The sequence below is a fragment of the Schistocerca serialis genome, chromosome 3 (assembly GCF_023864345.2).
Source record: "Schistocerca serialis cubense isolate TAMUIC-IGC-003099 chromosome 3, iqSchSeri2.2, whole genome shotgun sequence".
NCBI lineage: Eukaryota > Metazoa > Arthropoda > Insecta > Orthoptera > Acrididae > Schistocerca > Schistocerca serialis.
The window spans coordinates 116,246,111-116,262,515 of NC_064640.1; positions in this window are offsets into that span (position 1 = coordinate 116,246,111).

The following is a 16,405-nucleotide window of genomic DNA, read 5'->3' on the forward strand; positions in this document are numbered from 1 at the left end:
AATGGAAATAAAGGTACAGTCGCCAGGAAATGCGTTTGAAAAAGTCTAGTTCAAATGGTTCAAATGGCTCTGAGCACTATGGGACTTAACATCTATGGTCATCAGTCCCCTAGAACTTAGAACTACGTAAACCTAACTAACCTAAGGACAGCACACAACACCCAGCCATCACGAGGCAGAGAAAATCCCTGACCCCGCCGGGAATCGAACCCAGGAACCCGGGCGTGGGAAGCGAGAACGCTACCGCACGACCACGAGATGCAGGCAAAAAGTCTAGTATTTCTGCTCCTGAAGGCAAGAGAATAAGAAGGAAAGCTGTGTTTGGAATCTTCCGACAGAAGAGGGTCATATGCAGGGATTAGATTTTATATAAGCCAGGGAGCTGCGTAGCCATTTGCCTCCTCTAGGAAGATGATGCTGTTGTCTCTTAAGAACATCCCTACCCTTGCTTACACATATATTGAATTAACATCTCGTAAAACTGATGCGAGTGATGTCGGAATCCAAACACAGTCTAATAATGAACTTTCTTCCTTATTGTTAAAAATTTTGATACCGTGTGGGCCGGCCGAAGTGGCCGTGCGGTTAAAGGCGCTGCAGTCTGGAACCGCAAGACCGCTACGGTCGCAGGTTCGAATCCTGCCTCGGGCATGGATGTTTATGATGTCCTTAGGTTAGTTAGGTTTAACTAGTTCTAAGTTCTAGGGGACTAATGACATCAGCAGTTGAGTCCCATAGTGCTCAGAGCCATTTGAACCATTTGATACCGTGTGGATTCCAACAAAACTTTTAATTAAGGTTTTGTAATAAACATCTGCTTTCACTCGAAGCTGCGTTTCTTATATACATCTACATAGATACTCCGCAAGCCACAGTAAGGTGCGTGGCGGAGGGTACCCTGTACCACCAGTTATATTTCACCTCCTGTTCCACTCACAAATAGAGCGAGGGAAAACGACTGTCTGTACGCTTCTGTATGAGTCCTAATTTCTCATATCTTATCTTCGTGGTCCTTACGCGGCATGTATGTTGACGGGAGCAGATTCGTTCGGCAGTTAGCTTCAAATGGCGGTTCCATAAATTTTCTCAATAATGTTTCCCGAAGCATCTCAGAAACATTTACGTTTTGTTCGAACCCACCGGTATCAAATCCAGCAGCCCACCTCTGAATTGCTTCGGTGTCTTCCTTCAATCCGGCCTGGTACGGATCCCAAACACTCGAGCAGTACTCAAGGACAGGTCGTACCAGCGTCCTATATACGGTCTTCCGTACAGGTGAACCACTCTTTCCTAAGGTTCTCCCAATAAACGGAAGTCAGCTATTTGCCTTCGCTACCACATTCTCGCTCCACCTCACATTGTTTCGCAATTTTACGCCCAGATATTTAAAAGACTTGACTGTGTCAAGCTGGACACTAGTAATACTGTATCCGAACATTACATGTTCTTCTTCCTACGCATTCGCATTAACTTACATTTTTCCTCATTTAGGGGTAGCTACCATTCATCACGCCAACTGGAAATTTTGTCTAAGTCATCTTGTATCTTCCTACGGTCACTCAACTTTCATCTTACCATACACCAGGGCTTCATCTGCAAACAAACGCAGAATGCTGCCCACCCTGTCCGCGAAATCATTTATGTAAATAGTGAACAGTTATAGTATTCTTATCATGTTCTTGAGCGTCCGCGACTCGTGGTCTTGTGGTAGCGTTCTCGCTTCCCGCGCTCGGGGTCCCGGGTTCGATTCCCGGCAGGGTCAGGGATGACTGGTATTCTGTGTCTTTCATCATCATTTCATCCTCATTCACTCGCAAGTCGCCGTAGTAGCGTTAAAGAACTTGTGGAGCGGCGGCCGAATCGCCCCGCGAGGGATCTCCCGGCCACCAATGCCATACGCTCATTATCATTATTATTCATGTCCTTGAGCGCGTTTTATTCTGTTCTTCAGTGAATTATATGCTTAGAACGCCTTCCACCACTTCGGTTAATATTTTACAAAAGGTAAATATGTAGCTTTGGACGTCAAGAGAGCTGTGTAGCTCTGGGAGGGTGTTGATCGAAATGCTGAAACACTCTGTATAGTACAGTGCTTTGGAGATCAACAGTAATATGAAGCACGTACATGCTAAATTTGTTTCTATGGCTGGGTATTGACAAAGCTTTGGATATCATGTCATTAATTTCAGAAATACGTGTGCGCTAGGTAAACCGACAATTGCAGCATAGTGTATCTGCTGGCGGTTGTCATACTTGCACGTGTCAACAAGTTTGACAGGAAGGAATGAAGGATGATAACACGCTGTGTGTGCCTGTTGACGTTACTGGAATATCCGTTGTATCGTATTAATCCAACGTTAGCATAACACAAGCTAACGCTACAAATTTAAGTCAATAGAACTTCCACGCGCAACAGTCAACTAGCGGCAGCGAATGGCTGTAGAAAATCACTAGCCGTAGGCAGTGCTGTTCCCCGGAGCAGAGGTTTCTTTCTGTGCAACCAAGATATATTTCCCTCAATTTTTCAGAAGGCCGAAACCACGCTCAAAGGTGTCTGTACGGAGACGGAGACGGATTCAGAATGAGGCGTTATTTTTTCAGCTGTAGTGTCATCGAAGTGTATTACAAGATGCAAATACAGACAATTACCATGAAAATACATAAAAAGCCGAAGTTTCATTTCCCTGTCTTAAAACAAGCTAAAACACACCGATACAAAAAGCCATGATAAATCCGAGCACCTAAGCAGAGACCCTAAACTACTCTAGCAGTTATTTTCTAAATAGCATCTTGCATATTCTAACAAGTAGTCGGTTTAGTGCATGCCTGACTTTCAAATAAAAATGGTTCAAATGGCTCTGGGCACTATGGGACTTAACACCTGAGGTCATCAGTCCCCTAGAACGTAAAACTATTTAAACCTAACTAACCTAAGGACATGACAAACATCCATGCCCGAGGCAGGATTCGAACCTGCGACCGTAGCAGTCGCGAGGTTCCGGACTGAAGCGCCTAGAACCGCTCAGTCACCGCGGCCGGCCACGTTCAAATACAAAGTATTACACGAAAAAAGAGGGCAGAATGATTAGGAAGCAACTTTCTGCCGACAACGACGTCATTACAGAACGAACACAAACTTGGGTTAAGGTTGAATGACGCGGGAAATCGAAGCTGTCCTATTCAAAGAAACCATGCTAAAAGTGATTTTAGGGAAACCACATAAAACGTATTGGGCGAAGAAGTATTTGAGTCGTAGCCCTCCATATAGACATAAGAAACGTATATTTACTCTTCACAGTGTTACTCATTATTACTTCTGTGCCGACTCGTTACCTCTCCACGAGATCCCTTTGTGGCCCATTGGCTGAGGGGAGCGAAAAGTTATGGTGTTGGAAGAGCCCTCTACCTCTTGTGGGCACCATACATCTCTGTGTCTGTGGCTTTGTTCCTGAATTAGACTGAAATGCGATATTTATGCCTCCAAAAGATGGCAATACAGAAGGAAGCAACAATAAGGCGCTGGAATAGCGCTGAAACGCATACCTCTACACCACGTATTGTCCAACGTGTACGGGTGCATTCAGTTTTTTCAGGGCAATTTCAGGCTTGCAGCGCCACGACCAGCATCGAACAGAGGCCACGTAGTGCTCTGCAGGTGTAGGAGGGTGGAAATAAGTTTCATATACGTGTAGCACTCGGATACGGAGATTGCTGGAGTGGGCCTTATGGGTGTAGCTGATTTACGTGTCACCAAAGAACAAATACGTGGTGGCCGCGAAACTATTGCCACATACAACCTCCTGTCCGGAACAGACTCGCGTACTGGTACTATATCAAACGTGTTTGCTACGTCTGAGATCCAAAGGTGTCAGGTGTAGCAGTTGAAATATGTGATAAGGCCACCTGTGGAGGATATCCTCCAGTTAATTGTCTGCTTAAGGCAGACGTCTGGTGTGGATCCTTGCATACATTAAACACATGTCCATTAAAACGCCCTCTCTGTGTCACCGTAAAATTTGTGGCTAAAGAGTGAGACTCGTTGTATGATATATACAGTTCCAATAGCCGAATTCCACAATGGTTATCACAACAGTGGAAAGTTCTCAGTCGTGAAGACTTCTGCGAGAGGTGTGGGCGTGGCTTCCAACGAAATGGAACAAGTGAGGATGATGAAAACAATTTACCACTCTGAAAACCAATATTGTGTTGAGTAAACGCTCTGAGAGGTTTAGTTGCAGGCTATTTCACGGTCGACTGCAGATGGGCTTGATGAGAAGGACTGTGGGAACGCCGGTTACCGTGTTGCGTACACGAGCTGTGCCCCCACGGAGCGTTCGATATCGGCATTAATACCTGGCCTCTAAGCATGGGACATGGCTACAGCTTTCATGATTGTTAACCCTGAAATCAAACGGCTCTGAACACTATGGGACTTAACATCTGAGGTCAGCAGTCCCCTAGAACTTAAAACCACTTAAACCTAACTAACCGTCGGCCGAGGTGGCCGAGCGTTTCTAGGCGCTACAGTCTGGAACCGCGCGACCGTTACGGTCGCATGTTCGATTCCTGCCTCGGGCATGGGTGTGTGTGTGATGTCCTTAGGTTACTTAGGTTTAAGTAGTTCTAAGTTCTAGGGGACTGATGACCTCAGGTGCTAAGTCCCATAGTGCTCAGAGCCATTTGAACCTAACTAACCTAAGGACATCACACACATCCATGCCCGAGGCAGGATTAGAACCTGCGACCGTAGCAGTCACGCGGTTCCGGACTGAAGCGCCTAGGACCGCTCGGCCACCGCGGCCGGCGATTGTTAACCCTCAGGGGCTACAGTGAAGCAACACAAGGATCTGTGCCGTTACTGGGAGAAGTATGATCATTTTATTGTGTGCATGTTACTTGTTGAGGTACGACAGCGCTAGCAAACGTGACATTGTGCAATAAGGCATGACGGGTAATATACAATATTTACAAGAATTAAGAGGGAACAATAGGAGTGGAAGACCAAAAACGAAGTTCTCGGATTGAGAAGGATGTAAGGCAGGGATGTAATTTTTCACCCCTTATTGTTCAATCTAGACACCGAAGAATCAATAACGGAAATAAAAGAAAAGTTAAAAAGTGGAATTAAAATTCCAGATAGAAGAATGTCAATGATAAGATCCGCTGACGATATTGCTAGCCTCAGCGAAAGTGAAGAAGAATTACAGGATCTACTCAATGATATGAACAGTCTAATGAGTGCAGAATATGGATTGAAAGTAGGTGGAAGATACACGAAAGTAATGAGAAGTAGCAGAAATAAGAACCGCTAGAAACTTAAATCAGGATTGGTGATCACGAAGGACATGAAGTTAAGGAAGTCTGCTAGCTAGGCAGTAAAATAACCCATGACAGAAGGAACAAGGAGGACACCAAAAGCAGACTAGCACCGGCAAAAAGGGCATTCCTGGGAATGAGAACTTTACTAGTATCGAACGTAGGGCTTAATTTGAGGAAACCATTTCTGAGAATGTACGTTTGGAGCAGTGCGTTGTATGGTAGTGGAACATGGACTATGAGAAAACCGGAAAAGAAGAGAATCGAAGCATTTGGGATGTGGTGATACAGAAGAATGTTGAAAATTGGATGGACTGATAAGAAAAGGAATAATTAGGTTCTCCAAAGACTCGGTGAGGAAAGGTATCTATGGAAAACACTGACTAGGAGAAGGCACAGGATTGTATCCTTTGCGAAGTATTAATAGTGATCAGAAAATCTTAAAGGATATGCAGGACACCCGCAGTAATACGGAAATGGATCACATAATGGGAGTCGAAATATTGAAAAAATGGTTCAAATGGCTCTGAGCACTATGGGACTTAACTGCTGTGGTCATCAGTCCCCTAGAACTTAGAACTACTTAAACCTAACTAACCTAAGGACATCACACACATCCATGCCCGAGGCAGGATTCGAACCTGCGACCGTGGCGGTCGCGCGGTTGCAGACTGTAGCGCCTAGAACCGCTCGGCCACTCCGGCCGGCCCGAAATATTGATAACGGCCTTTGGAAGGAAGGAAGATTGTGATCTAATCCTTTAAGTGTCAAGATGGTCTAGCCAGAACAGCAGAGAAATACGTGTCTGTGTGTCCTCTTTCGGAATAGTTGTCAGTACAACTGCTCAATTTAGTAGCTGTTTCCAAGTTGACCGTCAAATATGGTGTGTTAAATGTTCACACCAATGGATTAAAAGCACAAAATCAAACATGGTAGTTTCACTGCAAATTGCCAGTATCAACTTCTGTTACTAAACGTATGCACTCAGGAAAAAGACATTTACCAAAGGACTGGGGTTGACCAGTGACCATTCATATAAATTCATATTTGTATCCGCTTCAGTAACAGAATCAGTTACACGACTTTCATAAAATGATTATTTAAGCACGGGCTAACAGCGTACGTTACCTGCTGCATCCATACTAGACGTTTCACACACAGATCCACTTGACACTGTGTTATCTAGACAACCATTAGAAACTGTCGTAGGGTTTAAAACGGTACAAATAGTAGCTACATAATCTTCTTCAGAGTCCCTTTCAAATTACACTACTGGCCATTAAAATTGCTACACCACGAAGATGTCATGCTACAGACGCGAAATTTAACCGACAGGAAGAAGATGCTGTGACATACAAATGATTAGCTTCCCAGAGCATTCACACAAGGTTGGCGCCGGTGGCGAAACCTACAACGTGCTGACATGAGGAAAGTTTCCAACTGATTTCTCATACACAAACAGCAGTTGACCGGCGTTGCCTGGTGAAACGTTGTTGTGATGCCTCGTGTAAGGAGGAGAAATGCGTACCATCACGTTTCCGACTTTGATAAAGGTCGAATTATAGCCTATCGCGATTGCGGTTTATCGTATCGCGACAATGCTGGTCGCGTTGGTCGAGATCCAATGATTGTTAGCAGAATATGGAATCGGTGGGTTCAGGAGGGTAATACGGAACGCCTTGCTGGATCCCAACGGCCTCGTATCACTAGCAGTCGAGATGACAGGCATCTTATCCGCATGGCTGTAACGGATCGTGCAGCCACGTCTCGATCCCTGAGTCAACAGATGGGGACGTTTGCAAGACAACAACCATCAGCACGAACAGTTCGACGACGTTTGCAGCAGCATGGACTATCAGCTCGGAGACCGTGGCTGCGGTTACCCTTGATGCTGCATCACAAACAGGAGCGTTGCTTTGGTGTACTCAACGACGAACCTGGGTGCTCGAATGACAAAACTTCATTTTTTCTGATGAATCCAGGTTCTGTTTACAGCATCATGATGGTCGCATCCATGTTTGGCGACATCGCGGTGTATTCTTCATCGTCATACTGGCGTATCACCCGGCGTGATGGTATGGGGTGCCATTGGTTACACGTCTCGGTCACCTCTTGTTCGCATTGACGGCACTATGAACAGTGGACGTTTCATTTCAGATGTGTTACGACCCGTGGCTCTACCCTTCATTCGATACCTGCGAAACTCTACATTTCAGCCTGATAATGCACGACCGCGTGTTGGAGGTCCTGTACGGGCCTTTATGGGTACAGAAAATGTTCGACTATTGCCCTGGCCAGCACATTCTCCAGATCTCTCACCAACTGAAAATGTATGGTCAATGGTGGCCAAGCAACTGGCTCGCCACAATACGCCAGTCACTACTCTTAATGAACTGTGGTATCGTGTTGAAGCTGCATGGGCAGTTGTACCTGTACACGCCATCCAAGCTCTGTTTTACTCAATGTCCAGGCGTGTCAAGGCCGTTATTACGGCGAGAGGTGGTTGTTCTGGGTACTGATTTCTCAGGATCTATGCACCCAAATTGCGTGAAAATGTAATCACACGTCAGTTCTAGTATAATATACTTGTGCAATGAATACCCGTTTATCATCTGCATTTCTTCTTGGTGTAGTAATTTTCATGGTCAGTTGTGTATGAATCTTCAGCATGCCCTTCTGCAACCTCTTCCGGCATTTCATTACAGGACCAGCCAGTAGCATATCTGTCATAGAACGATGACATGTCCAACACATCATTGTCATAGCTATATAAGAAATAATCACGAATGCCGGTATGACCCCTCTAACTATAAAACCAACCAAAAATTAGTAAATGAGACTCCTGTTACATTGACAAATATGCATAAACTTTTTCCGTCATGTTCTGCACTTTCAGTAACCGCCCTTCAGGTGCAGTCAGCGTAAATAATTTATATTCTCTTAGTAGCTAGCGTTTAGAGATTATTGGTGAAATAATATTATCTGCAACGGTCACTCCTCATTAGAAGCAACATTTCGCAGCATGTAATGAGTAAAACTGAATGTAACTAGGTACGGAATCGACGACAATTTATTTGCTTCAATGTACGACTTGGAAGAAAACTAGCGATAAATAAGCTTACACACGACTCTCGCATTATTTTCATACTTAATAATGAAGAAAATGTTATCGTGTATTACACGTACCCTTTTTTATATCAAAAGATATCAGAAGAATAAATCCACAGACGACAAACGCTAGGTGAACTAGAAACCAGCTCTGAAGACGAGCGCCGCAATGACCTTTGGTAAATACTCATACCACTAACTTACTTGTTCGCTGATACCTGAAGCCTAACAACATCGAAACAGAAATGTTATTTATGCTTGTCACAGGAACTATTATGACTATATTAATTACAATAAAATCGATTGTTTGTTGGAAATAAAGTACTAAACAGCATTTAAGACCAGTGGTATCTATATTTAGCAGCGACACTTCAAAGAGTTAAAGCTTCCGTCGACGACGAAGTGAGTTTCAGTGGAACCCAAGCTGGAACTGGGGAAGGATAGTTAGGGAAATCGACCGTGTCCTTTTCAAAGGGATCAGCACGTTGTTTACCTGAAGCGACTTAGACAAAATACGAGACACCTAAATCTGGGTCGCCAGACGGAGGTTGGAATCGACGTCTCCCATTTGTGAGTCCAGTGACTTAAGCAATTCTCAACCTAGCTCGGGTTGGGAAACCACTGGGTCGTCTGGGAAGGCACGATAGCACGTATAATTTTAATGTTGGAAGATTGTATGAAATGGATTTCGTAACTATATATGCTTGACAACAATTCCCAGCGCCGCAGTCTCTGAGCAGCCTTCTTCGCCCATCACCCTCTGTGTCTGAATGTGACGAAGTAGGCCCCCGTTTTTCGGCAGTACATTAAATGGATCATAAACATCCGCAACTTGCGAAATAAAGCACAAGTACTTTACATACGACTAGTAAAACTTCAACGACTTTATATAATAATTAAGTGATATTACTTGCATATTTATGAAGAAAATAGATTTCCTGTATCAGTCCGCAATCATTGTGAATATTTTGTGAATAATACCATTTGGGCTGCTTAATAAAATTTCTTTTTTTTATCCTCCGCTTCGGTTACTGCCACCATCAAATATCTGCACTTAAGGTTAAAGGTATGAGCAAAAAAGCAACAAAAATGTAAAATGAAAAAGGTAAAAATGTTTTAATAAGTTCACTCAGCAAAAAGCTTAGAACGTGATAAACAAGGTACCGTGTTAGTATTAGACACAAGTTCTTAATGTTAACAATAAACGTTGTTTAACAAGTTCTTAGTTTTTTGCTGAGTGAAATTTTTAAAATTTCTTAACTTTTTAATTTTTTAAGCTATTTAGATGGTTTTATTCACAAACTGTATTAAGAGCAGTTGGTAAAGCAAGGTGCGCAAGTTTCACATATCCTCTGGCTTTATGACCCTCTCTCTCTCTCTCTCTCTCTCTCTCTCTGTCTCTCTCTCTCTCTCTCTCTCTCTCTCTCTATATATATATATATATATATATATATATATATATATATAAAAATACGAGGGTTATTCCAAACGTAAGGTCCGATTCGCCGTAACTATTGAAATTTGGCGCCAATGACAAAACACGCATGCGCGCCGACTCCCGGCAAGCCTTGCGCGTCAAACGCCGCCATTCGCTTTGTTACTGTTGCTGAGTGTAGTTCACAGTGTCACTTTACAATGTTTAAGACAATTGATCAGCCCGCCGATTGTGAAGTAAGGGCAGTGATACGGTTTTTGTCTGCAAGAAACAATTCAGCGGCGGAAATCCATCGGCAGATTACTGAAGTGTACGGTCCTAACATAATGAGCGACAGTAAAGTGGGCAAGTGGGTGCGAGCTTTTAATGAAGGACGGGATAATGTGCACGATGAACCACGGTGTGGCCGACCATCAGTGATTTCTGACGATTTGGTCAATGCGGTTGACAAAAAAATTCGTGAAGATCGCCGATTCACTATTACAGACGTAGACATGCATTTTCCGAATGTGAGTAGAACAACTTTGTACAGAATTGTGTCTGAACATTTGAAGTTTCACAAATTGTGTGCCCGTTGGGTTCCCAGGCTGCTTACTGAGCCCCAACGAATGAAAAGAATGGCTTTTGCTCTTGATTTTTTGGAGCGATATCATAAGGAAGGTGACAGTCTTTTAGACAATGTTGTCACAGGGGATGAGACATGGGTTTCTCACATCACTCCAGAGTCTAAACGTCAGTCAATGCAATGGCGTCACACGTCATCGCCAGTCAAGGTCAAGGCAAAGCAGACAATCTCAACACGTAAGGTTATGGCGACTGTGTTCTGGGATAGACGTGGAGTATTGTTAGTCGACTTTATGGAGAGAGGAACAACGATTAATAAAGCCGCCTACTGCGCTACCCTGACTAAACTTCGACGTGCAATCCAGAATAAGCGACGTGGTCTTTTGTCGTCTGGAATCTTGTTGTTGCATGACAATGCCAGACCCCACACTGCAAATGAAACGCAAGCTCTGATCAACAAATTTGGATGGGAACAGATGGACCATCCTCCTTACAGTCCGGACCTGGCGCCAAGTGATTTCCACCTGTTCCGTTACTTAAAGGAGTTTCTCGGCGGCAGCGCTTCGACACAGATGATGAAGTGAAAGAAGCAGTTAAGGACTGGTTATCGTCACAGGCGGCCGATTTCTATAACATGGGCATTCAAAAGCTTGTTGAACGATGTGACAAATGTTTAAATAAGTATGGAAGTTATGTAGAAAAATAGATAAAGATGTAAGGAATGTAAATAAAACAATTGTTTTGAAAAAACATTTTAGTTTAGATTTTTTTTTTATAACCGGACCTTACTTTTGGAATAACCCTCGTATATATATATATATATGGTGTTACAAACAGGTACGGCCAAACTTTCAGGAAATATTCCTCACACACACAGTAAGAAAATATGTTATGTGGACATGTGTCCGGAAACGATTACTTTCCACGTTAGAGCTCATTTTATTACTTCTCTTCAAATCACATTAATCATGGAATGGAAACTCGCAGCAACAGAACGTACCAGCGTGACTTCAAACACTTTGTTACAGGAAATGTTCAAAATGTCCTCCGTTAGCGAGGATACATGCATCCACCCTCGGTCGCATGGAATCTCCTCGCTAACGGAGGACATTTTGAACATTTCCTGTAACAAAGTGTTTGAAGTCACGCTGGTACGTTCTGTTGCTGCGAGTTTCCATTCCATGATTAATGTGATTTGAAGAGAAGTAATAAAATGAGCTCTAACGTGGAAAGTAATCGTTTCCGGACACATGTCCACATAACATATTTTCTTACTGTGTGTGTGAGGAATATTTCCTGAAAGTTTGCCGTACCTTTTTGTAACACTATATATCACACCGTGATAATAATATTGTCGGAGCAGTCCTCACACACCACTACGTTTTCTGCAAATTTTTAAGTAAAACGAGGGAATATGGCGGTTGCGCTCTGGACAGTACGTCGCAATCGGGTAACACGTCAAAATGCGTTTCAGTCACCTTTACCCGTTTCCATTCCTGACCTAGTGGCAACTGAAAATATATTTTCACCAGATTCGCTCATTTTTGCCTGATAAACAGTTTGTCACACCGCAGAATGAGCAGAGTGTAGATTATTGCTTTTGAATTAATAGTGTTTTTAAAATCCCCTCATAACTGTTAAGTCCAGGTGGAGCTCCTGGCAACATATTCAATTATATGAACTCGATGACCCCAAGACGAAACATGCGCTTCAAGTTCACCTTCACAACTTTCATGTCGGTATACCAGATGAGTCGGGAGAGAGGAAGAAAATGAAACACTGAAAGCATATCTTAATTTAGAATTACTTTGCTGGGTCTAAGGTGGGTAAAACGAGTTCTGCGATTTTGTTGTCCTGTTAGCTGATCGAGAGTCTAAAAGTGTATATCTAAAACAAACATGCTGTATTTTACTTACCAATAGTAGTAACTTAATCGAAAAATGACTCTTTGTAAGCCTCTTTTGACTTACGCAGTTTATAAGAAACGACGGTTTAGTGCTACGAGAGGAGACGAGCATACGTTGTCCAGTTTATGAGAGAAAGCAATACATCTGAATCCAAATGAAATTCGATAGACAAATATTTAATCTGCATATTAATCACGAGCCCATGCAGCAAGTCTATCGCCGAAATCCATACTTTATGTAATCGACGCTCCATGTACGAAAGGCAAACATACATTCGAAATTTCAATTTTTCACAGAACTGTTTCTTTACAAGCACACTGAAAAAAAAAAAAAAAAAAAAAAAAAAAAAAAAAAAAAAAAAAAAAAAAAACCTACCTGGTAAATTTCTGAACAAGCATTGTCTTCACAAATGAAAATGACGGAGCTTATAACAATAGTAATGTCGTGTTTCAAGACCACCATCTAGTAGTAATTCTTTAAAAATCTAAAAGGTGATCACTTTAAAAAAGAAAGGTGGCTATGCAGCATTGACAGGAGTGCATAGACGTGCGTCATGTATAGCTTCACTAAATAATTTATAACGCTGTCCGCAGTTCGTGGTCTAGAGGTTAGTGTAACTGCCTGTAGAGCGTGGGGTCCTGTGATCGATACCGGAAGTGGTTTAAGATTTTCATTGCTTGGGAAATGGATGTTCGGCGTCATGCAAGTTGCTAAAGTGGAAACACATAAATAGGGAGGAAATGTATTGTTGCTTGCGGAGGTTGGATAAACTTCGCGGCAGTAGAGTAAGATTGGAATGTGCATTATCGTTCTTATTGAAGTGTCCTAATCATAGCGTGGTTCCGACGTTTACTAAGGTTGTGCATCATATTAATTCTCCTGCCGCCAATCGCATCAAGCAACATGCTGGTTTAGCTCTTGTTCGTGAAAGGATCCACTATACTCGCCGTCACTTAGATTTTGTTTCTAAGATTTTATTTCAGCTTCATTTAATGATGGCGTCTAATGTTTCTGAATTTTCTTGAGATTAGGTGGACGGTGCCTCTTGGTCGCAGTCTGACTGGGAATTTCAATCTGTAACTGCTCGTCATTCAGCGCAGTTTGAACGTTTCCTTGGCTGGCTGTCTAATTTTAATTTTAATTCTCGACGTTCTGTGATCAATCTCACGGAGAAAACATTTGACGACGCAGCTTTGTCTGTGCTGAGGAAAGGTTTGAATTTCGCACCGACGCCTAAGAGTTTGCCGGTCGCTGATTTTATTAGTTCTATTGAACAGGCTGTTTATAAACTACCTTCCGAGGCTGCGGAAGAGGTTAGGAGGGAAGCTTGTCGTGTGTTGACTGGGGCCCGTCCACCCAAGTGTAACATTACAGCAGCTGAGGCGGCTGCTTTACGTTCACTCAGAATGGATCCTGATATTGTTATTTTACCTGCGGACAAGGGAAATGCCACGGTTTTGTTGAACAAGCACGATTACATTCAAAAGATACAGTGTCTACTTTCTGATTCGGTGTATCGCAAAATCGGTGCTGACCCTACTAAGAGTGTTGAGAGAAAGACTAATAACCTCCTGAAGAAAAGTTATTTGTCACAGGAGACTATCAAGAGTCTTAATTCTTACTGTGCTGTACCACCTAGATTATATGGCCTCCCTAAGGTCCATAAAGAGGCTGTCCCGTTAAGGCCTATTGTTTCTAATATTGGTGCTCCGACATATCGTGTAGCTAAGCATCTTGCTAGTTTCTTGAGCCCACTAGTAGGTAGGTGTGAACAACACATTAAGAACTCTGCAGATTTCTTACGTCGATTGCAGGGATTTCGTTTGAATGACTCTGACATTTTAGTCAGTTTTGATGTGGTTTCTCTTTTCACTCGCGTTCCTCTCTCTGATTCGTGGCAGCTATTTGAGGTTAAGTTTGGTGTCGAGTTAACAAATTTGTTTCGACATGTGCTGACTTCCACCAACTTTTTATTCAGTGGTCAGTACTACGAACAGACTGATGGAGTTGCAATGGGAACCCAATTATCATCTATTGTGGCCAATTTGTTTGTGGAGGACTTTGAAGAACGTGCTTTGAAGTCAGCGACCTTGAAACCTGCGTGTTTTTTCAGATATGTAGACGATACTTTTGTTTTTAGAATAATCTGCCAGTAAGTTTCGATACTTTTGTTGTTTGGCCTCATGGTAGTGAGAATTTAAACCGGTTTTTGGAACAGCTGAATTCAATCCACTAGAATATTCAGTTCGCTATGGAGGTGGAAAAGAATGGATGCCCTCCTTCCCTTGATGTGTTGGTCAGAAGGAAGACTGATGGTACGTTGGGACATTCTGTTTATGGGAAGCCTACTCACACTGACTTGTATCTGCGAGCTGATAGTTGTCACCATCCAGCTCAGCGTGAAGCAGTACTTCGTACCTTGGTTCACAGGGCCCACGTTATCTCAGACCCTGAAAGTTTGGCAGCTGAGCTATCACATCTCGAAGTCACCTTTCGTCAGAATGGTTATAGTGAGAGGCAGATCAAACGTGCGTTGCGGTATCAGCCTTCTGTGCAGCGGGTGAGTGACGATAACAACGAAGTGGCACCTAAGTCTACGGCCTTTTTGCCTTACGCAGGAAGCATTTCCAACAGGTTTGGCCGTATTTTGCTTAAATATGATGTGAAATGTGTTTTTCGACTACCTTCTAAGATTAAGGCCCTGTTGGCGTCCGTAAAAGATGATGTTGGTCTGCGTAAGGCTGGTGTCTATCGTATTCCTTGCAGTTGCGGCATGTCATATATTGTTCAGATAATCAGGACTGTGCAAGACCGGTGTATTGAACATAAGCGTCACATAGGCTTACAACAGCCGAGCAAATCCGCTACTGTACAACATTGCCTTGACACCGGTCATCCTATGGAATACAACAACACGGAGATTCCGGCTTGCACGTCCAGCTATTGGGATAGTGTTATTAAGGAAGCTGTTGAAATCAAACTATCAAGCATCCTTATAAACAGAGATGGTGGATTTTGTTTAAATGCTGCTTGGAAGCCGGCTCTGTCTCTCATCAAAAAACAGAGAGGCAGAATTAGCGCTACCTCACCTGTTGGTTAATAGTCACTATCGATATTTCTGATGTTGGTTATTTTTGTTTGTGTTGACACTTGTTCTGTGTGTGGTATCTTCCTTGTTTCTCCTCTGTGAACCGAGGTATTAAATTCCCTCGCACATTGCTTCCTCCTTGCATTTGTGCCTTGAGAATGGCAGGGTGTGCTCCTGTCGAAATATCGACGGTGGTCGACGACGTCACCCGACAGCAAACCCGTAAGTTATTTGTAATCATTTATTTTCTGTACATGTACATCACATCTATAGATTTCCACCCTATTAAGATAATTCCCTTTTTTTCCCTTAGAGTGTGCATTGTCCTTATCTGTGTGTAGCATCAGCTGGTAGTATCTGCAGCGCGCAATAAGCATCTGCAGCCCACTCTGCATTTTGTAACAAGTTTTAACACTGTCATATACCTGTACTAATTCTGAGACATTTACGAATAGTCTCATAGGGCTAGAGGCTTATTCATCACAACATTTAAATAAAAGCACACAAGACAGAATATATGTCAACCCCATAAAAGAGCACAAGCGTCGCTCTGGAGCGCTGCAGATGGTGCATAACTGGTACCAAACGGTCATGGGGCCCTCTATCATTGATGTAAATCATACTAGTGAAGTAATATATATGTGGCAGTCGGTCGTATTGCACCAGCTAAGAAAGAAGGGTCGATTTGGAGACGTCACAGAGTGACGGGAAGAAGAAGCTATCGTGCTCGATCGTGCCCACGGTCAGACCGTGGGTGGGGTGGAGTTGCCCAGTTTGTCAGTGTATGATTTGGACTGTCACATGTATCTACAAGGACTAGTGTACCACTCTCAGCCACGTAATACGGCTTAAGAACAGCCATCGCGGAAATATCCTCAGCGACAGGGACCAGTCACGGATGTAAAACCTTGTCAGTGACAATTGGTTTCGTAGCAGACACGATTGATATTGTCAGTGAATGCGCTTCCTTTTCAGTCACAGGGATAC